Source organism: Podarcis tiliguerta (genome assembly GCF_965153285.1).
Source record: "Podarcis tiliguerta genome assembly, chromosome: 5".
Classification (NCBI taxonomy): Eukaryota; Metazoa; Chordata; class Lepidosauria; order Squamata; family Lacertidae; genus Podarcis; species Podarcis tiliguerta.
The window spans coordinates 80619044-80643380 of record NC_139538.1 but is presented as its reverse complement, the minus strand read 5'-3'; the positions used below and the strand labels follow the sequence as shown (position 1 = coordinate 80643380).

Below are 24337 nucleotides of genomic sequence, written 5' to 3'. Positions count from 1 at the left end.
TGTTCCAAACATCAGTTTTGACGACTACATTCACAGTGTCCCTAGAGAAGATAAAGACTTTAAAGCTAAAATAATGAACAAGACTTCTGTCATGTTGTCAGAGATTCAGTCCGCAACAAATCCTCACTGGCCAAATCGAGTCCTGGTGGATTAACAGTGCAATCCTCTGCGCATGTCTTCTCAGCAATAATTGAGTTCAATGGGATTTAATCCCAGTTAAGTGTGTATATATGATTTCCAGTCTAAGTGATGCACTCTTAATACATGGTCATCTTAAAAATGTAGCTATGTAAAAGGGTATAGGAGCACTTCATTCGTCCTGAAAAACACAGCAGATGAATGTTTAACATAGCCTAATAATTGAGACAATACGGGGGGGGGGGGGGTGTCCTCTTTATTCAAAACACAAGACCACAAGATGGCGATGTTTTCCACTCATCTGGACCTTTTGGAGCTTGAGAGTAGACAGGCAGTTGATAAACAGACTGATTTGTGCACTGCGAAAGCTTATTAATATTATTAACACACACTTCTGCCCTCATTATGAGACTGCTAATAGCTATAATCAACTAATATATTTCAAAACACTATTGTCCCTTGGAAGTATGTTACTGGACTCTTGATTGGCTTTAGTGGCATTTAGGCTGATTCCCAGAGGTCCTAAACAGGACATAACAGGAAGTCTATCATTCTCTGAAGCGAGAAAATGCCTTGCAAATACACCTTTAGACACCAAATGGAGTGTTGACGATACATACTGTAGTCTGATCTGAAGCAAACTTTTTCATCTTAACATATATGTGCTTAGGAGTACTGCCTATTCATTTTAATTGGACTTACTTCCAAAAAAGGGTTCGTCCAGACTCCCATTTGCTTTACCATTGAATCTGAACAAAAAACAATCCGTGAAAATCCTGATTGCTGTTTGTTCCAATTCAACTGTAAACAGCAGGTTTTCCTGGGGAAAGCAGTGGGACAAAAATAAAAAGGGGGGAAACTGCTCAGACATGGACGTAGAAAGTGCCTAGAAAGGGCAGTGTGAAAGGAAGTTTGGATGAGTCCCAAGAACACAGGAAGTATACCAGGCACAGGAAGTATACCAGGTGTCAGGCCATAGAACCAAGGAGAAGCACCTCTCTTCAGGCCTTTAAAAGACCCCAGAGGGTGGCAGAAGACAGGAGAGGTGGGCTGAGGCTCAAAAGGCTCAAAAGCCATCTTCAGCCCTCGTGGGGTCCCATTTGCACACTAGGAGCTCTCCTTGGTGCTGCAACAGCAAACCGGCCTTGCCCCATGGGCTCCATCTCAGAACCTAAACAGCATATCCTCACTAAACACACCCCAGATGATGCATGCAATGCATGGAGAAGTTCCTCTGGAAGGAGGCACTTTTTGAGATAACGCGGTCTCATGGCTTTATAGATAATAAGTGGCACTTTGAATTGTGCCCAGTGATGTATCAGACCAGTGGAAATGTTATAACTCTCCTTTAAAACTGAAGATTCAATGTACACTCCCAAACTGAGATAGAGTAAACTCAGCACATATCTATACCAATATATTTTGTTTACTAGTAAAGTCTAAAAGGGAGACATTTGTCTGTCTCTTTAGGGCATATGTACCACGTCCGAAAACGATTAAGCCATTTTCAGGTCAAACTGAAAGCCCCAAACAGATAATTTGAAAAGCCTGACAAAACATGGGGTATGAGATTTGCCAAGAGGCCAAGAGCAAACTAAGCCAGATACAGAGAAAAAGACTGGGTTGTGGGAGTCCCATTTCCAGATTTTGGGGAGGGGGCATTTCCACTTGCAACAACAAACACGTATCTGTACTTGTGGAAAGAAAGCTTCACTTGCTAGTGGAGAACGACAATAAAGCAAGACATAGTGGAAACACCCTTGTGAAAGATAATCTATTTGGTGTTTGTCTCTAGCCACTCTGCTCCCACCTCTTCATTGATTCATTGAAATAGGTAGGGTGTGTGGGTGTGGGGGTGTGAACACTTTATTCAGTAGTCAATCATTCACGCTACAACAACAATAACAGCAACAGAAAAGAGGAAAATATTATACAGATGAATTTCACTGATCAGCCTCTTCCAAACGCCCACACCCATTACATCTTATGCCAACCTTTATCCAATGAGTGGCGCAGCATCCTCAGCGCAGTCTCCCTGCCATGTCCCTTTTGCAGTCTGACTGGTTCTCTTAATGGCCAGAACACCAGCCTCAGCACGGCAGAAAGGAAGTCTCCTTGACCTCTCATCACACATGATTCCCCCTCTCAATCCTCTTTTCAAGCCACCTAAGGCAGTGGCATGACCAGATATTGAAACACTGGAACCCATAACTCAATTATGTATCATGAGGAAGCATTTCAAGAACAGAAAAGGCGCTGCTGGATCAGGCCAAATGCCCATCTAGTCCAGAGTCTTGTTTTCCAACAGGCCAGCCAGATGCCTATTAGAAGCCCAGTAGCAAGGCATAAAGGGACACGGGTGGCAAAGGGACACGGGTGGCTCTGTGGGTTAAACCACAGAGCCTAGGACTTGCCGATCAGAAGGTCGGCGGCTCAAATCCCCACAACGGGGTGAGCTCCCGTTGCTCAGTCCCTGCTCCTGCCAACCTAGCAGTTTGAAAGCATGGCAAAGTGCAAGTAGATAAATAGGTACCGCTCCGGCGGGAAGGTAAACGGCGTTTCCGTGCGCTGCTCTGGTTTGCCAGAAGTGGCTTTGTCATGCTAGCCACATAACCCGGAAGCTATATGCCGGCTCCCTTGGCCAATAAAGCGAGATGAGCGCCGCAACCCCAGAGTCGGTCACGACTGGACCTAATGGTCAGGGGTCCCTTCACCTTTACCTAGCAAGACATGAGTGCAAGAGCACTCTTCCCACTTCTGATTCACGGCAGCTGGCATTCAAAGGCACACCATCTCTGGAGGGAGGGTTTTTCTTTTGCCTGTCATCTAATGCCCAGTAGTGCAACTGTATGGCTCTGAGTTCTAGTGCTCTAGAGATTGAGGGGGAAGAGAGTCCACTTTCTGTGCATAACAGGTGGAGAACATGGGGCCTTCAGTCTAATTTTATGTGCCCCTCAGCCCAATTTCAAAGGCCCACTTCAAGCAATCCTTTCAGACGTCTGGTAGGAACGACCTCTTCCCCCTCTGGAAGTCAGGGAAGTGTATGTGTGTGTGTATGAGAGAGAGAGAGAGAGAGAGAGAGAGAGAGAGAGAGAGAGAGAGAGAGAAGGAGGAGGAGGAGGTAGAGAGAGGAGGGTCCCCACCCACATTTATGTTTTGTTTCGGCTGACTTCAGGCTTCAGCCCCACCCACAGTCAACACTTGGCATGTGACAAGTAAGCCCCAAGGGAATGCAGCCCTCATCAGAACAAGAGCTGCTCACCCATGCTCTATACTATGTACCATCTATCCCCTTAGTCATGTCTTTTCTAACCAAAAACAAACAAATTTGTTCTGGCCTTTCATCATTGGTAGCTGAGGTGCATTAATGTCCTGATCATTCTGCTTGCTGCCTTTCCTTCACCTTTTCCAGTTCAACAACACGGATTGCACTCAGCATTCCGAATGCTGCCGCACCAGAGATTTAAATGAGGGCATTGTCAGACACTGTAAAATTTATTTTCAGGCCCTTTTCCTAGAGAAACTCCAAGCTGGCATTTGTCTTTCCCACTGCTGTCTCACACTGAGCTGACATTTGCACCGAACTTTCTACAGTGGCTCTACGATCTCTTTCCTGGTTAGTCATGACCGCATCAGGCCCCTCCAGTGTATGCCTCGGATTGTTTACATCAAGATCTAGATATTTTGTACTGCTGTGCTGAAGAAATGCCCTCTCACTTTTGTAGGCCCATTCACAGGTTGCAAAACAGGAGGGGATTTTATGCAGCTTCCAAAGCAGGGCAGCAGAAGAATAAAGCCAATTTCTGAGGGATAGTTGTTCCTCAAAACTGACAGCAGTTTCCTTCCCATTCTTACCTTCCTTAAAACCGGAGGATCTTGTATGTTTTTGCTGTGGTGGCAGTGCTTCCCTAAATAGCCAGAGGCTATGTCTTTCCCACAATACCTCCCTGAACATCAATAGGATCATTTCAGTTACATCGGGGGAGGGGGGATTTTGTTGAAAGTCCATTCTCGTTCCATACAGTGATTTATTTATTTATTTCTAGAGTTGCTCTGTGCATTTCAGAACAGTGAACTACCTATCGTCACGGCTGTTTTAGAGCCTGGCTGTGAAATATTCAAGGAGGGGTACAGAGCGAAGCAAACGGAAATATGGCACATTTGTCAGCAAACTGGCCAGCTATTTTTCTCCTAGCAATGTGAAAAGCCTCCTCCACAGAACATAAATTTTGTACTGTGGGCACAGCTTTAACACACACAACCAGGATATTTAAAGAAAATTACAAAGTTTACTTGGCGAAAAACATTCAAACTGGTAAACATCATGTCTGCCTTGTAACCACAGTGAAACCACCATGGACAACAATACAAGGTTAGCTTTTCTGTCAGTTTATTTAGGCTGGTTTGTTTCACACACACACACACACACACACACAAGCTTTCCTACATTGTGCATCATGTACTAAATCCCCACTACGTGGTTTGCAAAGAAAGTTAAATTCCACCAGGAGCAGTTTCTCCTGTCACTTCAGAACTGCAACCATTTTCCTTCAAATGCAATTCTTAAAACTGCAGGAGCTCTCAGAGAAAAACAACAAACCCTGTGACAGTGGGACCCTGGTGGGAATTCATAATGATACTTGAGGTGCCAGGTAGATAACTGCAGTCCTCTGTCATCAGCTGCAACTGCTATAAAATCAAAGGATGACAGCAGTGGTGCAGGAGAGCAAAGAGGTCTGCCAAAAATGATAAAAAGTCAAAGGACACTAGGTGATATTGGCACAAGCTTTAGAGATGATTCTCATGAAGATCACCAGGCTCAAGAATTATTAATGACGAGAGTCTCATACAGCTATGTGAATTAAGGTTGGAAGCTACCAAGCTATTATACACACATGGACTACAATAAAATGCTACTGTGTGGAATGCTCAGGTTCCAGATTCTAGGCAGCCATGCCCTATTTTGCAATATTCCACTCCTCCTCACCCCTGGTTTTCAGTTCCCCTCCCCTCAACAGCAGGAATGGAAGAGAAATTTTATTTGGTGCACATTTAAAGGCAAACCTATCAAAATTGCACTTCCCCAAACAATATGAAAACTGTAACACAGCCATCCTTTGAAATTTGCACTTATCTGACTTTTCGGATACAGTTTTCCAACCAGTGTTTGCAAAGATGCATATAAATATGTGCATGAAGGAATGAAGACATCGGTGCAAGTAACATACAAAGATGCAACATTTTTGCGAAATTGCTTGCAAAAAATGTATACTGTACATATGCACATAAAAATGTGGTTATTCAGAGAAAATCACACCAAACCGCTGCTTGATTTTCATGAGGATTTTTTTTTAAAAAAAGAAAAATTCACAAATTGCTGGAAAAAGTGGACAACTGAATTTAAGAATGGAAAAAAATGAGAAACTGAGAGAACCAAAATTTCATCCCTACTCAACAGTCAGTCAGCAGGTCAGTGCCCACAGAGGATGCTCAGTTTTCACTGAGTTGTTTTCCCCCTCCCTCCACATACTTCTAAGTCTCTGCCCCTGGCCTGTGAAGTTTTTTTATTTTTCTGCAAACCTTAGGGTTTCTCAAACCTGCTGATACCTTTCCCTTTTGTGCATGATATGATATGATATGATATGATATGATATGATATGATATATATAATATGATAAAGCCCCACCAAGCCTGTTGTTCCATCTAGCCCAGTAATGTTTCAATGACTGGTAGAGTCTTTCTTCATTTGCATGTGTTTAGAAGTGTTTGTGCTCAGCCTTCTGAGTCACAAAACCCCCAAGGTGACATTAACACCAATGATAAAACAAAGGGATGTTTAAAATATTAGAATATTAAGACCATTAAAACAAAACTAAATCAGTCCAAAGCCACATAGCAAAGATCAGAAATAAATAAGCCAGGAAACAAAAATGAAAAAAATGGGCAGGATAAAGAAACCAGCCAGTAAAAATCAATGTAATCAGAGGCCCCACAAAACCCTCTGCAGCAATACAGTACTGCATTTTGCAAGCATCCAAATATTACTATGGAAGGCGTGAGGCAGAGTCCTCTTGGGAGGAAATGCCATCATTTTAGTGCCACTGTCGAGCAGGCTTAAGATTATTTTAAGCAGAGATGCCAGGGACAAAATCTTATGTGAGCAAAGCATGCACTCGACCAATGAGCTATGGGGCTTGACATTAAGAACTAAGAATTAAGAACACTCAGAACAGTCTATTCCAATTGGCAGAGGTGGTCTATGACCTCAGACCAATATTTCTACCAGAGATCCATTAAGTCAGTGGGGTCACCAACATGGCACCCACATGTGCCATTTTGCCCACCAAGACCTCTTGCGGCATCCATGAAAGTTCTCAGTAAATATCCCCTCAAAAGTCCACAAGATACAGGAGACTGTTGTGCTCTTCCTGCTTGGATTCTGTATGCACTGTCTCAGCCTCTCCTGCACTGGGCACATCCTTGTAAAAAAGTCCACATTTCATGGCCTGGACAGCAGCCATCCCTTCCATGCTGAACAGAGGAGAGATACAAGGATATAGGTGCCTTTTCTCATGGATGATGGAGGCATGTCTGCACCATTTTGTGCATTTTAGATGTGGCAGCCATTTTGTGTTATGATACACACCACACTGCATCCATTTTGTGACTGGCACTTAGAGTCCTTTCTCAAAATTTGAAATGTGCCCACTGGCCCAAAAAAGGTTGGTGACCTTTCTCTTTAACCGCTGAGAGTTGAACATGGAGCCTTAGCTCTGTAAATCATATGCCCTTCCTACTTTTCCCATGGAGGGATTTTCCATGGAGCAAACCTGTTTCCTGCTAATCATATGTTCAAGTTCATATGTTATTTTAGCAGAGTCGTAAATCTCATCGCAGGGATGAGCAGGGGGCTTAACATCAGTGCAAGTGGACCACTGAACACAAAATAGCTTTTGTACAGTACAGTTCTCATGTGATAAACCGCAACTTAAATATCAGACATGTTTCATATGGTGGAAGATACCTAGGTTCAGGTACACCCATGCACTTGTGACATGATTGCACCGGTGTTAAGCACCCCTACTAGTCTTAGTGGTGATGATCAGAGCAGAACATCTGGAACAATGATGATAATGACTTGAACTTATACTAAAGCTGAATGAATAGCCCCAGTTCAAGTAAAATGTCCAAGAGAGGCAACTTTGCTCTCCCGAAGGGGAACAATACCAAGAAAAAGGAGCAGGATGTAAGGGGGGTGTTAGGGGCAAATCAGAGAAAGAAAATCTGGGTCACCTAGGAATAATGAATGATGTCCATGAATATAGAGTAGTTCACAAACCACAGCATAAGACAAAATTGATTGTATTATCAACATGTCTAAGATTTAGGTTTGCTTCATCAAAGCAGTGAAAATTGAATCACACTGTACACTTTGAAAAGGACAAACCATTAGGTTTAGTTGGTTGGGGTTTTTTTTAGCACAAATGACAGTCCCTCCTGTACTGCTGATCCGGTGTATTATTGCTAACATTATTAGCATTATTTGCGCTGTGCTATTTCTATGCATGGAATGGTATACACAAATAATGGGCCAGATGGGAATGGTAACTATATTCAGCAGTGATTCACAGGCATTAATGTTTGGCTCAGAGGACTCCTGTTTATGTCAGCACTGCTAAACATTCTACTGAAAAACAAAACCCAGAGTTCACTGGGCAAGTCAGAAAGGTGTAAATTAACAGCAAATTCACTCCAGGTTAGCTATTATTTGCATTGCACAATACCCCCATTACAGTTTGTGATAATGTTGCTCATAAATTTATTTGCAATATCCTAGTTCTTTCACACCCCTGGAGTTACGTGAAATGGGCTGTCCCTCATGTTTGCATGGGTGCGTGTTGACTATTTGTCTCCATACCAACAGAGTGCTGCAGCTGAGCCTGTGAACATGCACAGCGGAATCCGGGAACTTCAAGGAGGCCCTGACAGTGGCTTGCAGGGTGTCACTCACTGAGCTGAATGAATATTCATTCATTCATTTATTTATTTATTTAAATATTTCATCCAAAGAGCCATAGACTGCCATAGATTGTTTGATCTGCCAAAGGCCTGGTTATAGAGGAATATTTTCACCTGGCACCTAAAAATATGTAATTATTAATTAAATTTCTATATCACTTTTCATGAGAGGATAGTTTACAATATAAAAACACTAAAACATATAACACAGTAAAAACAAAAATAATACCCCCCCCCCAGTTTAAAAGGCCAAGGAATGTTTTTGCCTGGTGCCTAAAGATATGTAGTGAAGGTGCCAGGCAAGCCCCACTGGGGAGAGCATTCCACAAATGAGGAGCCACTGCAGATAAGGCCCGTTCTTATGTTGTCTCGTGGAGAGGAGAAAAAAAGAAGGGCCTTAGATGATGATCACAGGGTCTGAGTCGATTCAGACGTGGTCCTTGATGTATTACGGCTCTAAGCCATTTAGGGCTTTATAGGTCAAAGCCAGTACTTTGAATTGGGCCCAGAAAGTGTTTGGCAGCCAGCGAAGTCGGGCCAGGATTGGTGTAATATACTCAAACCATCTTGCCTCACTGAGCAACCTGGTCACCGAATTCTGAACTAGCTGAAGTTTCTGAACCGTCTTCAGAGGCAGCCCCACATTGCAATAATCTAACCCAGAGGTTACCAGCACATAGGCAACAGTAGTTAAGACTGTCCCTGGGGCGTGTAACCCCATCAAAAGCAGGCCACCTCCCATCCATCTGGTCTAGGCAGCCACCCACTAACAGTGCCTCAGCCTTATCTAGACTGAGCCTCAGCTTGCTGGCTTTCATCTGGTCCATTACTAAGGCAAGGCAAACAGTTCAGCACACTCACTGCTACACCTGCAGACATAAAGGAGAATTAGAGCTGTGTGTCATCAGCAAATTGCTGGCAATGTATTCCAAAACTCCAGATAAGTTAGCTCAGACTTTGGAGGAATATGGGGCCAATGTGTGATAGATCTGGAGTGTGGATTGTGACATTCAGTATCCAACCTTTTGCCACCTTTTCGGATTCTTCCACAACCTATCACATAAACACAATTTATTTTTGTCCTTGAATACAATCAGTACTATTTTCTGTATTCAGGAAGTTGTCTTATACTGAGCCAGAACATAGGTTCATCACAACATACAAATTGATCAGAAAGCAACAAACACTTAAAGTAGTAGCATTTTTTAAAAAAAAAAAAGTAGAGGAGAACTCATGTAAGCCTGTCAGTACATAAGGAAGTGGGAGAGTCCCAGGAGAATGGGTTGTTTATCTTCTTCTGCTTTTGCTAACAGCGATATTATTTTCAGCTTTTCATTTCTGCAGTTACTATCTTTGTCTTTAAAAAAAAAGTTTGAAGAGAATAAAGCCAACTAAAAATAATAATAATAAGACAGAGTAAGCCTGCACACTGCCAAATCTCCAACTTGTTTATTTAGAAGGTAGGCCTTCACTGGGGGTGGTGTGAGGGAGGGGATACTGCATTTTTATTTTGGATAAAGTAGTTGTATATTTCCACCCTTTGTGGCTAAAGCAACAGGTCAGTCTTTGCACAACAACCAGCCTTTTTCCTCTCAGCTGTGAAAGTATTAGGGGTAGCTAATTTTTCAAGTATGAACTTAGAGAGGGTTTTGCAAAGTTCTGTCTTATAAGTGCCTCAACAACACAGTTAGAACCATTTGTATCATGGCCTACACAAAGGAATGTGAGCAAACAATGAGCATGAAGATAAACCCTTCCAGAGTCACAATTGCAGCTCAGGCAATTCACAGTAGAAAGGGGAAGCTCTTTACCCATATCTCAGCTTGGAGGAAAGAGGTTGAGGTGCAGAACAGCAAGACAGAATTTATTTGAAGGCAAGATTTCATCCCCTAGCTTACAGCTGCCTGTCTCTATGCAAGGAATTGTAAAGGGGAATTGCAGTTGTATAGAATATGTCCCCCCCCCCCAGCAAGCACAGTCTCAGAGACAGGCACATGTCAGCTTGAGATGGCATCACAGCGCCTCTTATGTGCCATTGAGATTTACATCAGTGAAGCCCACTCCTCCCCAGCCAATGGCAGTAAGATCTCTTTGTTAAACAGTATTGTGGGGAGAAGGCACAGAAGGAGTCTCTGGGCAGATCCACACTGGACAGTTAAAGTGCATTCAAAGCACATTTAAAGCACATGGCCTAAAAATCCTGGGAGCTATAGGTTCCCCCTCACAGAGCTGCAATTCCCAGCACAATCCAAAGCGCTGACGTTGACCTTTAAAGCCTTAAACGGCCACGACCTTGTATACCTGAAGAAGCATTTCCTTCCCCCATCGTTCAGCCTGGACACTGGAGTCCACTTCCAAGGGCCTTCTGGCTGTTCCTTCACTGTGAGAAGTGAAGTTACAGGGAACCAGGCAGGAGGGCTTTTCAGTGATCACGCCCACCCTGTGGAACACCCTCCCAGTGGATGTCAATGAGTTAAACAACTATATTACTCTTTGTAGACATCTGAAGGCAGCCCTGTTCTGGAAAGCTTTTAATATTTGATTCCCCCCCACACACACTTTCCTTTTTGTTGGAAGCTGCCCATAGTGTCTGGGACAACCCAGTCAGATGAGTAGAGTATAAGAAATAAATTACTACTAGTAGTAGCAGTAGTACAGCTCCCAGGATTCGGTGGGCAGGGGATTAGTGTGCTTTAAATATGTGCTGAAAGTCCTGTGGATATACGGAGTGGATCTGCCCTCTGCCACTTCTTCCTGCAATATACAAGGAACCACATCAGACCATTTTCAACTGTCTCAGAATCGCAGGGAAACACACTGACATCAGACGGGGCGGGAGAGGAGAAAGGACGATCTGGCAGCTGGCGTGAGTGGGAGCAAGCAGCCTTAAGGACAGTGTGCAAAACACAGCAGTGAATGACACTTCCATTTTTATCAGAAGCTAAGCCTGGGGAACCTTTAAATCCAGAACTGGATCTGCTGCTTTAATATTTGGTTTTCTAACCTACACACCTTATTGTGTGTCGTCATCATCCCCCCACTACTTATGGCTGCTTCTATCACTGAAGTGAATTCAAATTAAATGCAGATGGCTCATTTGGAAGCATGGTGAGGCATCCCCACTAAACCACACAGGGAACCTAAAAACAACAACAAATCACCAGAAATAACTCTGGATGTATGTTTCTATTTCTGTAATGTTAAAACTCAATTTTGATTTTGCAGTTAATATAGTAGCAGCCACTAAGTCCTTAGTTCACAGTGTGGGGATTAAGCTTTTGAGATCTGGGTGCGCACAGTAAGCTTTGCAGGTAGATGAAAGCTTACATCTAAGCAATTGTTAGAAGCAGATGAAAATCCACCACAAGCCTAGCTGCAACCTACCGTACCTTTAATATAATGTAGGGGGCATACAGCAGCTGCTCCAGAGTAAAGCTAATTTATCCAAAGGGGAGGCAGATCATGAAACAGTTTCTCTGTAGTGGCACTCGTTGGAAACCTCAATGTTGCAAGCATTAGCATCCATAGAAATGGCATTATTGGCAGGGAATTATCATAGAGCTGGCATGGTCTTATTATCCAGCAGTGCCCAGGGCACAGAGGCTAAAGTATCACCAGCTAAGTTAGCTGGACCAGATTTCCTGGCTCTCAGCTGGACACTGGATTTTTGTGATGATTTTTGTAATGAAAATGGTTAGGTAGCGAAGTTTAGATAGCGAGAGAGGGCAATGGTGGGTTTATGGGAATAGGCAAAGGCAGACTACAGCAAATTTGGCAAGGCAGCAGCAGCAGCAGCAATGACCTGGAAGATTTTCATAAGGATAAAGCCTTATAATGTGACCTGGTCTGGCCAACTGAGTGTCCATGGGTATCTTTTAGGTCCGGCTGTTCTTGCCATTTCCTCCTCTCACCAAAGGCCCACAAACCAAGTCCTTGTTTGGTATCATCCCTGTTTGGTTCCGGAACTGAGACCCAGGTTCAAAAACATAACTAGGTAGCTTACGTGGCATTTAGATATCAACCTTGATAGAAGACAAAATGGAAATGTAATGTATTTTGTAAAAACAAAAAACAAAAAACCCAGTAAGTATTGCAGTCTAAGCCTAAATGTCGGACCGAACTTCCTTCCTTCCTTCCTTCCTTCCTTCCTTCCTTCCTTCCTTCCTTCCTTCCCCCTCTTCTTTTCTAATGTAACAGCTTCTGTAATCCCTACATTCACATGGCATCATATCACCCTGTGCAGCATATTTTAATTTCTATGCAAGTAATGCAAATCTACATATTAAATCTTTTCACGAAACAGTGACAGCTATTAAAACTGATGAAAGCTGGCTGTGGAGCGATGCTGAAAGATCAATACACATTCCAGCTTGCATAGGATCAAACTACTCTCTTTGTAGTTTATCAGAGACGACACTTTTCCAGAGCTGTTGATACTGAGAGTTGTTTTTCTGTGTGTGGATCAATATACAGCAATGGAATTAATGGGCTAATATTCTCTAATACAACACTGGAAACACAGACAATTGTTGATAGGAGTTGCCTGCTTGCTGCCACCCCTCCCTCCTTTCTATCTAACCCTGAACAAGCCTGCTTTGCTTTTAAGGTATGTATATCTAGTTTGAGAGTGCAACCTGCTTCACATAGGGTTTTTCTCACTACAGATTAGATGTCACTTCAGGGTAGGTCTGGTAGGGAGAAAACAGGCATGAAAATATAAATAACATAACTGGGGGTGGACATGTCTCCATTTTCTTGTTTTGTTCACACAGGAAAATGTGTCATATGAAATACCCCTCTCGTTAGAGCTGCCACTGAAATTTTGAAGGAATAATAATGATAATCCCAAGTTTGAAAACAGGTGAAACATTCGAGAAATTCCAAGGCAGACTAAAAAATAAGAAGAAAATGAAGATTCTTCCTAAAATCTGCAGCGCATGTAGGGAAACCCATATATTCTTTTGCCTTTACCAGATTTGTCTGAAGTGAACTCAAATCGCATTGGGAGGTTTCCATTTTGAGGGAGGACCCCCCCCCCATAAAAATAAATAATCAGAATGACTTACTGAAATTCCTCAGTTAAGGGGCAAGGTTGTGAAATGGGGGGTGGAATTATCTGAGGAACACTAGCACAAAACCAATTGCAAGTCCTCTCATCATTCTGGTAAATAACAACTTCAGCTACTCTGCTTATAAGCTGTTTTGCAAAGCCTTCTTGCTGCCTTCAATATGTAGCTGTGATGAGAACACCTTAGCCAGTGAAACCCACTTGTCTGGTCAGATCTGTTGAGATTGAGACTGAAAAGCAATTTCTTACTATAAAAATCATTTATGAAGGCAGCCTGTCTCAAATAATTCCATTTCCATCGCTTAACCGGGGAGGAAAAAAGTGACACTTGACGGGAGGAAATCCACAACGTGACCACTGTGGGTCATTCATCTCGCACAAAGATTTTAGCGCAGCACAAAGACTTAGGACATTGTAATGGGTTGGAGGAGGCGGGGAAACACTATAAATCACATTTTTCCCTAATGAAAGTCATTCCTTTCAAACAAGGTGAAAGTCTTAACCAAGTGGAAGTTCTCATTTAAGCTGATAAATGGAAGCAATACAGCTTGAAGCTTTCCCCCGTTTCTGCTAACCAATGTGCCCCACTCATAAACCGAAGATTAGTGAAAATTATGGTGGATGAAAGTCTTTCTAACATCCCTGATGTCTCGGCCCCAAATTAGACACACTGATGGGCAGTCACATTCCATGTGCGCATGTCTTCCCCATTCACACAGACAGCAGGGCATGCAGGCCTAATTTTTTTGGCATCAAAGGCAAGGCTTCCCAAACTTTGGTCTCCAGTTGTTGTTTTTTACTACAGTTCCCATCATCCCTGACCAGTGGTCCTGCTACCTAGGGATGATGGGAGTTGTAAACCAAACCAGTTGCCGACCCAAGTGTGACGTTAACATGTATGAGAGAGTGCTGGAGGGGAAATAGTTAAATAGGTTGCACAGACAGGACCCAGGGGGGTGGAGTCAGTGGGTTTATAAACCAGTTCTGGGAGGAGTTGGTTGGGAGTTGTTGGTGGGTAGTTGGTTGGATTTAGTGGGTTGGCTGGTTGGGAAAGGCAGTTGGTAATAGAGAGACAGTTAGGGCCGTGGGTCCTTGAGTGTGGGGAGGTAGAAGAGATAGAGAGAGGAAAATAAGACTAAGAAAGTAAAGAGCAACAACATTTGGAATGCTGTAAAAGTTTTGTTTGTGTCTGAAATAAAATACACTCTTCTTTACTAATTGAAAAGCTGACTGAAACTGAAGTGATTTTACCAGGGAGGACCTGGTTGGTGGCAGCGGATTAGTGGTGTACGGGTCAATAGTCCGTGAGACGACCGGGGGCACCATACGAACGCCACACGCAAGTTTTGGAAACCTTGATCTAAGGGATTGTGCAGATAACAGGAGTGGACCCCTCTCCTGCCTTGCCTCCCCAGAGTCTGTTCCTGGACTCCCCCACCCCAAGCTTTGCTTCAATATGAAGTCTCTGGATAGGACTTCCGCCTGGTCACAACAGAGGCATTCCTTCTGTTTCCCACGTTGCCAGCTCCCAAATACAACTCAGTCTCTCCTGTTCCAATCATAGCACCTGAGCTCAGTGACTCTGCTGTACTTGAGAACACATCCCTCCCTGCGTACTGTTTTAAGTGCAGCTGCCCACGGCTATCTCCTATCCCTGGCAGTCTCTTGGGTCACTGCACATATCGCTGAAGAATGCATTAATAAATATCATGACTAAAATGGCACCATTAACTACTCAAACTGCAAAAAAGCAAAAATAGATCATTTTTTAAAAGTAAAGATCAGAGTTCTCTATTAACTTTGCTTCTTCTACTACTGAATCACCACCAACATCGTCATCTTGTCCTCATGCTCCCTTAGGAGTGTATTTTATTTTTTTATGCAGATGCAAAGGGGCCTTTAATATTAATGGGAACACCACATGTTCATTAGGAAGTGAATAATAGGCTCAGGGTTTCTTTTAGCATCAATACTGTTACAGGGCATGTGGATTATACCAACAGATTTATTGCCCTTTTAGTCAAATATACTGCAAAGCATACCTAATAAACAACCTACTGGCTCAACTCCATTCACACCATGCAATATATTTCAAAAGCTGCAAAACCACCACATTTTTAATTACCTTGACCCCACCCAGCTTTTCTCCCCAAACCCCCTAAATTGCCTTTTGAAAGAGAGTAGCACTTGGCACACAGGAGCAATGGACACTAAGAGAGCATGTTGGACTTGGCAAGGAGTTTTGTTTCCCTCTGCCAAAAGAGGAGGAAGTGGAAGAATACTTACCTAAGCTCTGAGTGTTAATAGCTCTCACTGTGAAAGTTCTCTCTTTCCTCCTATCAATTTACTTGATAACCTCCCTGTTTATTTGGGGCACAGTCTGTTTGACTAGCTGCAGACTACTTGCCCATAAACAAGTGTGACACAAAAACACGATATACTGTTTCTTACAAGGGATGTGTGAAAACTGCCCCTTTCTCTCTATGGAGCTTTCTTCTTTTCTACCCTTTTGGTCTTGGCTATTGCCCATAGTGTCCTTGCTTATAGGAGCAGACAGCATAAATCAGCTGTATGGTCAGAAATGTATCCAAATGTGGATGCCGTCCATTACTTCCAATGGGATCCATATTCAAATGCACACCCCCATTCATAAGCTAGCTTGCTTAAGCGTCTGCATTGATATATTTCCCCTTCCCCCACTGATAAAATCAGACATGAGAGGGGTTCAGGCTTGTTGTCCACACCTGGAAGAACAATATCAAATCTGCGTATTATTGCAGCACCCCTAATTCACACAGTTTTTCTTAATGGGTACCTTATGCTGCAAGGCACTTCCATATATCGTTCATCATTCCCAACCATTGACCTTTCTGGGTAGTGTTGTTGTTCTGGAAGGTTACTACAGATATTTGTTCAACTGCCGTTCAGAAAGAAGCCAAACGGTTCTTGTTAAAAGCAAGTTTCTTTGGGTGCAACAACACACAGGGCTGCTTGCAAAAGCAGCATGCCTTTGTTGAATTTTCACCTTCTCCTTTTGAATTGGGTAGAATCTTTTACAGTATACTGTCGGGGAAGTAGGCAGATGTCTGCATATTGTGGGTACTATACCATACTAGGGGCGGGAAACATGTGATGCTCCAGAGGTTATGGGAACACAGCTGTCAATATTCCAGTGGCTGGGGCTAATAGGGAATGGAGTTTAATGGCATACTGAGGACCACAGGATTACCATCTCCATGTTATTTGGAAGAAAGAAAAGACCAAGCAAAGGTTTTGCTCATGTGATGAGCAAAATCCAGTTAAACCTGAAATGACCCACAATGAAATTATAGAATGCCGAAGCAGGAAATATCAAGTCATAAACTAGGGGAAAACACACCCACACCCACAACATGACAGTATCCCTTTTGCCTAAATATAAAAGAGAGAGAAGTTTTCCTACCATGTTTCTCAGCAGCTTACACATGAAGTTAAAAGGCAAAATCAGCTAGATACTCATTAGGGTGCTTCATGTCTGCATTTGCAATGTTTAGGTGATGAATTATTACCTCTTCTCCCTCTGTTGAGAGAAGTGCATTTTATAACGAAATTAAGATAGGCATCTAATTAAGCAGGGCATTCGTATGACTGTCCAAACCAGGGGACACATCAAGTTAGAAAGGGAAATGGATTTTAAATAGAAGTAATTGGAGACTCGTTCCTAAAGGTACTATTCAAGGTTTCTACTTTCTCAGATTTTAATGATGCACCTGAATGCCTGAATAGAAAACACAATAAGGTCACTGGGATCTGCCTCAGTTTTAATGTACAGTACAAAAAAAGGGCCTTTGCACCAACGGAGCATTGGTGTCACATTGCATTTCCCACAGTAAAACATTTGGGATTAAAACATCAAGCTCCAAAAAGGCATGTGAGAACTTGTTTTTTTATTTATTAGAATTTTTTAAGCGTTAGCTAGGATAGAGACACTTTTCCATTTAAGTCCTGGAAATAGCTAACCTGAAATTTAAACAATAATGTTTAGCAACAGGCTTTCTTTACCTAAACTGCTTTATGCCCATTAGTCTATGTCTCCCATGTGTTCCTGTGAAGAGTTATATTAATATGCCGAGAGTTACATAAATTATTATTTAGTTCCGGGATATAATGTGACAAGGATAGTTGCACAGCACAACAATGGATGCAATCTACGCAAAAATATGTAACTTGAAAGTGTGTTGACTTCAAGGGATACATAGCTGTATGGAGATATTTCTATGCTGAGATTAGTCTCTAAATTCTACCCTGCCCAAGGGTGAATGATCCATGGTTTATGAACTTCGAGGGTACTGCTTCATTCATTCATTCATTCATTCAGACGTTTATACCCTGCCCTTCTAGCATTAATTGCACCACTCAAGGTGGCTAACTCTATTAAAACCAACAGTAAAATACAACAACGCTATGAAAACACAACACAATAAAAACAGGTGCAGCAGAGGCATTGGATAATAAAATTATCTATCAGATGAACAAAAAGCCTGCCTAAAACAAAAGCAGGGTTGCAATGTGGCAAATATTGTAAGAGAAGCAGGCGACTGAGCCTTGTTCCACGATTTAGGCAAGGCCACAGTGAAGCCCATTCTCTCATCTTCCCCCAACAGAGCCTTCACTGCAGAAAGAACATAGAGAAGGACCTCTTCACCCTATTTTTAGGCAGCAAACATGCTGGTTTGTGAGGAGGTGATTTTCAAGGTGTTCTGGACCTAAGCCAGTCAGGGTTTTAAAAATCACCACCATGTCTGATCTTGATGGGGCTGTGGGACTCATGACAATAACCACCTAAGCAAGCTGGTATCTGGCTTTCCATCTACCTTCTTGAAAACATGCTTCACCATTCTATACCGGGGCTGGGCTGAGAGAACCTGATTACGTATTAAACATTATTTCAATACCTTTTGGCGTGATTGTTCATCTCAAACAGGAGAATGATCGTCTCCCCACCCCAATTGAATTCAATTAGACTTTAAATTCCCCATTGTATTTTGAACAAGATTGTTTGCTTATAAAGGACACTGCCTTTATTATATAATATCATGTAGCCAGTATTGAAAGCCATATAATCGTAATAGCCACATTCAGTTTTCCTGTTGAACATGCAAAACCTACTCAGTCTTAATTATGACATTAAAAGGGAGTTCTAACATATGGTCTCCTTAAAGGCTTTTGCATATATTGTATTTTTATAGCATTTAGCCCTGGGCTGCTGCCATCTGTCCCCAAGTCAGCTTAAAGGTAGTTTGAAGATATGCAGTAGGGATTGCCTTACATGGAAGATAAGTAGAGTAGATCACAAATACCTTTTTGGTTGGACAGTTGTGCTGCTAGAGTAGCAACCTTCTGAAGGTAGAACAAAATGCTTATGCATGTCGTGCAGAGATGGTGGAATTAGTAGGTGAGCAGGAAGGGGCAGGGATTTTCCCCACGGTTCCTACTCCACAAGCTTTTACCATCAGCTTGTTCACAGTCATTCAAAGTCAGCTACGGCAGGGTGAGGGAAAAGAAATGGAAACTCTGGCACAAAACATATTTGCAAGGAAGGAGCAATGAGTGGGGAAAGGGCAAAGTACTCCTTGGCCTGCTCAACAAAAGTCCTCTGCAAATGTTCTCACATTACTGTTACGAAGGGACAGAGATAGAAAAGCTCTCTCTCTCTTGCTCTCACACATGCATGCATACATACTGTATGTATTTTCCCAGCTCATGATTTTTCTTTTGTATTAGCAAATCAGTTTGACTTGGGGTGGCAGTTTCTGGGTTTCCTGGGTTAGAATTTCAATAGCTAACATAACTGATAAATTATATTTACTTAAATGTACTGCATTTTGCCCACTGTCTATCTTTAGCTGCCAAAGCAGTAGTTTTAGAACTGCCTCGAATCATGAACAACAGCAAAGAGAGAGAGGCTCCCCTCAGACTTCGAACCATAATGCGGCAAAGTTGGTGCTATGACTCCATCAGTGGTGACAAATGCATCAAAAATGGAGTGGCTGTCCTTGCTGTGGGGAAGTCTATTTTTAACTAGAGATGACTCATTAACTACTGGGGTCTCCCAAAAGCTACATCTGTCAAATTGTCACGGGTGGGGGGGGGCAGCGGGAAATAAGCAAGGTCACGTTTGCTGAAAGCTGATAATGGGGATGTGATTATTTTTTTGCTTTGTCACATTGAAAGGCAGTGATCCTTGCAAATCCTCCTGTTTTGACAAATGGTTTGTCACAGAAAATTTGCTTTGCAAAAGCCACCCCATCCTTCTTAAATCACCCAGGCTTATTTTACAGTTTGCACTGCACCAATTTTATGTGTAAAGAAGTATGCCACTAATTCTGTGTGCATAACTAAATCATTTCCCATGGGGGTGGGGGAATGAATCAGGAAGGCTTGTGAAGGCACTCTTAGAAGCAAAATGCAAGATTCCAAATACGAAAATGTTGAGGAGAAAGGAGTTGCAAAAAGTATCAGACATGATGGGCTTCAGATGTGCTTAGAAATAGAGCAGAGTGTTTCTTGTTTTGGGATGCATCGTCCCAGCAGCACAGAAACTCAAAGAAAACAGCATGTATCTCTGAGTGCCAGTCCTTAGGCAGTCAAAATGGCTCCATCATCCACAAGATCAGCAAGCTTGAGGGAACCACAGGGTTTGCAAAACTACAAAAATAAGTTTAGAGATAATCCCAAAAACATCTAAATGAGGACTGGCCATGTGGTCGTTGGGTAACGAACACTTACAAAATATGGGGGATATGCCCCTCTTTCTGGTATGGGGAGTCTGTGGCCCTCCATATGCTGCTGGTTTGCAACTTCAATCAGCTCTCACCACCAGTCATACTGACTGGGGCTGATGGGAGCTGGAGTCAAAATAACACCTGGAGGTCACAGGTTCCACATTCCTGATATAAAAGTAAAAAGAACACAATACTGTAAAAAACAAACAAACAAAGCCAGACACTGGAGATAACATACGTAGCATAAATCAGTCAAAGTCAAATACTATGTGATGTTTTAATAGGATACCCAGATGTTTTAATAGGATAAAACACTGTACTTTTGCAATAAAAACATAAATGGCAAAAGAATAGGATTGGTTCTTGCTGGCCGAGGTCACTGGGCCATATATGAACAGCTGTAACTTTTTACAATAACCTGTAAGATGTACTGAAAAGACATATGATACTTTTAATCAACTGTAGGATCAGATTCTGTACCATGCATAACCTGGCTTTGACCTGAGCAACGCCATAGGAAGGTAAACAAAAGGAAGAAAAGACTTCAACAATGAGTCTTGGAAAGGATGGATGAATTTCTTAAACACTCAAAAGATTCCTTGAGACAGACACTGATAAAAATATGTATTTTAAAGCAAAGAAACAGAAAAAAAGGAAAAGCCCTTCCAAAATAATTTTAACCTGTAATGAAATGGAGCTGCAGGTTCCACTATTTCACAATTAGTAGTGCAAATCGGAAGAAGCCACCTAGTACTCAGCATCAATCAAAGGGGCCAACCAGCAGGAATATGTACCAGTCAAAATAGCTCTAAGCCTTATTTCCCATGCCTGTGGTTGCAACCTGAGAAAACAGGTTAGCTGACTTGCCTTCCATGGGCAGAAACCTCTGCTGTCATTGGACAAGAAGACTGTCACATTCTGTGATACTTCATAATTTTTTGCCTTTTCATTGGCGGGTGATACTTTTGTACCACATAAGACTACATAGGTGGAATCTACATACGTTAAAAACTTTGTGAAAATTGTTTTTTTCTAATTGTTTTGAAAAATGCATGGAATCAGCTATAGCTCACAGTTGCCATCTAGTGTCACAATTGTATATTGCACTTTGCAACACATTCAAAACATTTTATTTGCAGTCCATGGTTTTGCTACTGTTTATTAAACATGACCAAGTGTTTGCAACATACTTATTAATTATCACATCTTCCATTCTTCTGCACAAGATTCTCTTGGTCATTACTGTTTTCATTTTCCATTATTGTTTTCATTTTCCATTACGGGTGCTCTTCTTTATTGGCTTTTCTGATTTTTCCTGGCTTTTTCTCTCCCTTCTTGTTGACTTTCCATACTTTAGTTTTTAACCCATCAAAAATGTAGACTTGATAAAATGCGCCGGCATGAAATTTTTGGCATGACTTTACAAAACAGCAGACTTCACGGGGAATTTTAATAGGATAATATTTCACTCGCTTTGATTGTACACTGGCCTAATAGACCTCTGCACAGCCCTTAATGTGAGAAATCGAGCTGGACTGTCTCCCTCCAGAGTGCTGAGCACAGTGTTTCTGTGTTGCTAGTGATGGCAATTCCCACCCACCCCCCATAAAGGAAAGGGTGTGTAGATACCAATAGCAACTTAGCTTGACATTCTTCAAGATGCCTTTTTTTTTTTCTTTTCTTAATATGAGCTTTCATTCACTGTTCTCTTATTTTCAGAAGGTGAAAAGCAAGACTAGGAGTGGATGTAAAGCCCTGAGTAAGAAACCCATATAAAGTTCAAGCTATCCCAGGGGCATCTCTTATTATTAGGGAAAGTTCCTTATCTGAAGGAGGGGAAATTAAATGCTTTAATCAAAGAGTTTCTGAAAACCCACAGGCTAGGATTCCCAAAGCAAGCAGGCTCTTCAAAACAATTCAGTTATCAGCAATAACTCTGCTGTACTACAAAGCAACACCCGGAGCTTCTGGTGCAATCGGCAGTGGATTCGGCCGGAATCCAAACAAGAGAAGAATCCATATCATTTTACAAAAGTGGTTTGTTAAAAATGGAGTTAGACATGCTGCCCACACAGTAGTCTACCCTTTCACGACACAAGCCAACTGGCCAAGCAGCCTGCCATCCTCTTTTCTGGCTGTTCCAAAGTGGCAGCAGAAACAGGAGCTTTGCTGAGTTTCTACTGGACCATCACATCTGGTTGGGACCTAAAAGGAATATTTAGGTGCAAACCCTTCACTGCTGCATGATCTTATCAAATTGCACACATAAATTGTCAGCCCAGCAGCAATTCATGAAGCCTGGTGGTACAGCCAAAATGCTTCTAACAAACCTCCCACCCTGTGTCTTGATTTGAGTCTAGCTGCTGCCACTGGGAACAGAGCAAACACTCACTCCAAAAAGGGAGATGGTGAGGTTTAACTTGTCTGGCCAGTGCCCCACATAAAACAAGTGTGTGTCATGGAACACAAACATACAGAATTCTTCTGCAGTGTAATGGTGCCTTGTGATAAACATTCAGGGGCTTCTCAGCAGATGAGTAGAACAGGGGGGAAAGAGTTTCTGTCGGTGAAGAAGCTGAATTCCATGCCGAGGGACATTCAGAAAAGAACTGAAAATAAAACTGCCAATATCATAACACCACCACAAATCAATGGCACAACCACACTTGGAATAAGGTGTTCATTTCTATCGTAGAGCTGAGAAGCCTTCAGCAAAGGCAACTGGAATGACAATGAGGCTGAAGCAACTCCCGTAGCAGGAAAGGTTAAGGATTTGTTATTTGAGAACAAAAATGGGTGTAAAAGAAAAAATGGTAAGAGGTGTATAAAATTAGGCATCGTGGAGAAAGTGGATTAAAAAAAAAAAATCTCCCTCTCTCATAATACCAGAACCCAGGGTCATACAATGAAGATGAATGCTGGCAGAATCAGGGTGGTCAAAACGAAATACAGTGGTACCTCGCAAGACGAATGCCTCGCAAGACGAAAAACTCGCAGAACGAAAGAGTTTTTCGTTTTCTGAGTTGCTTCGCAAGACGAATTTCCCTATGGGCTTGCTTCGCAAGACGAAAACGTCTTGCACCTTTTTTTTAAAGCCGTCAATGCATTCCTATGGGAAACCATCAATACACAGTGGTGCTTCGCAAGACAAAAAAATTCACAGGACGAAAAAACTCGCAGAACGAATTAATTTCGTCTTGCGAGGCACCACTGTATATCTTTACACAGCAATGGCTGGACCATGGAATTCCCTCCCGTGACATATAGCAACAGCCACCAACTTGGATAGTGTTAGAAGGGGTTTAGACAAATTCATGGAGAATTAGGCTATTGGATACTTTGGGAAATAGGATGTTGGGCTGGACGGGCCATTCATGTGATCCAGCAAGGCTGTTCTTATATTTGTATGAGCTGCAGCCCTTCTCCAAAGGGCCCCACACCTCCTTCCCACAGCAATCGTCTTTGGCATCCAGTGTGAGAACATATTTTGCAACATGCTATGGAGGCTGAAGAACAACAAGCCTCTCCATTCTGAAGGAAATCAGCCCTGAGTGCTCACTGGAAGGACAGATCCTGAAGCTGAGGCTCCAATACTTTGGCCACCTCATGAGAAGAGAAGACACCCTGGAAAAGACCCTGATGCTGGGAAAGATGGAGGGCACAAGGAGAAAGGGACGACAGAGGACGAGATGGTTGGATAGTGTTCTCAAAGCTACCAGCATGAGTTTGACCAAACTGCGGGAGGCAGTGGAAGACAGGAGTGCCTGGCGTGCTCTGGTCCATGGGGTCACAAAGAGTCGGACACGACTCAACAACAACAACAACAACAACATGAAGGCTGCCTTTCTGCAGCAGCCTTAAGAGGATGGACCAGCAGCCACTGCATCCTGAGCATTGGGGATGCCCACCTGCCTTGGTTTTCTGCAGCCAAAATGATTATTGTTATTAGGTTTTAGGCACTCTGCTCTCCGCTCTGAGCAAGCCCCGGGAACAGTAAATTTGGAATAGCTGAACCTCATGTTGTGCTTCTTTCCATTCAAAAGCATCAGATAACACAACAACAGAAACTGGCTAAAGATTTTAGAAAAATGTAATGAGGTGCAAAAAAATATAGGGGAAAATTGGAAACCAGGGGTGGGGGGTGGGGGGAAGTCTGAGGGATCTAAATAATCCCAGCAGTGTAAAAACTGAAAATGATGTGAATGTATAAGAATACTGTTTAAAAAGTGAAAATAAAATGCTTTTTAAAAAAGTGACTAAAGATTAACATTGATCGAAATAAAGTAGTTCACAATAGCTCTGACATAAAAAATGAACAATGGTCAGGAAAAAGGCAACTACATTTTCC

The 24337-nt window shown here is 42.4% G+C and overlaps 1 protein-coding gene across 14 annotated transcripts in view; it reads right to left on the bottom strand.

Annotated features, from left to right (window-relative positions):
• KCNMA1 (potassium calcium-activated channel subfamily M alpha 1) overlaps positions 1-24337 on the bottom strand; it is a 546631-nt gene that overhangs the window by 269570 nt on the left and 252724 nt on the right. The window lies entirely within an intron of this gene.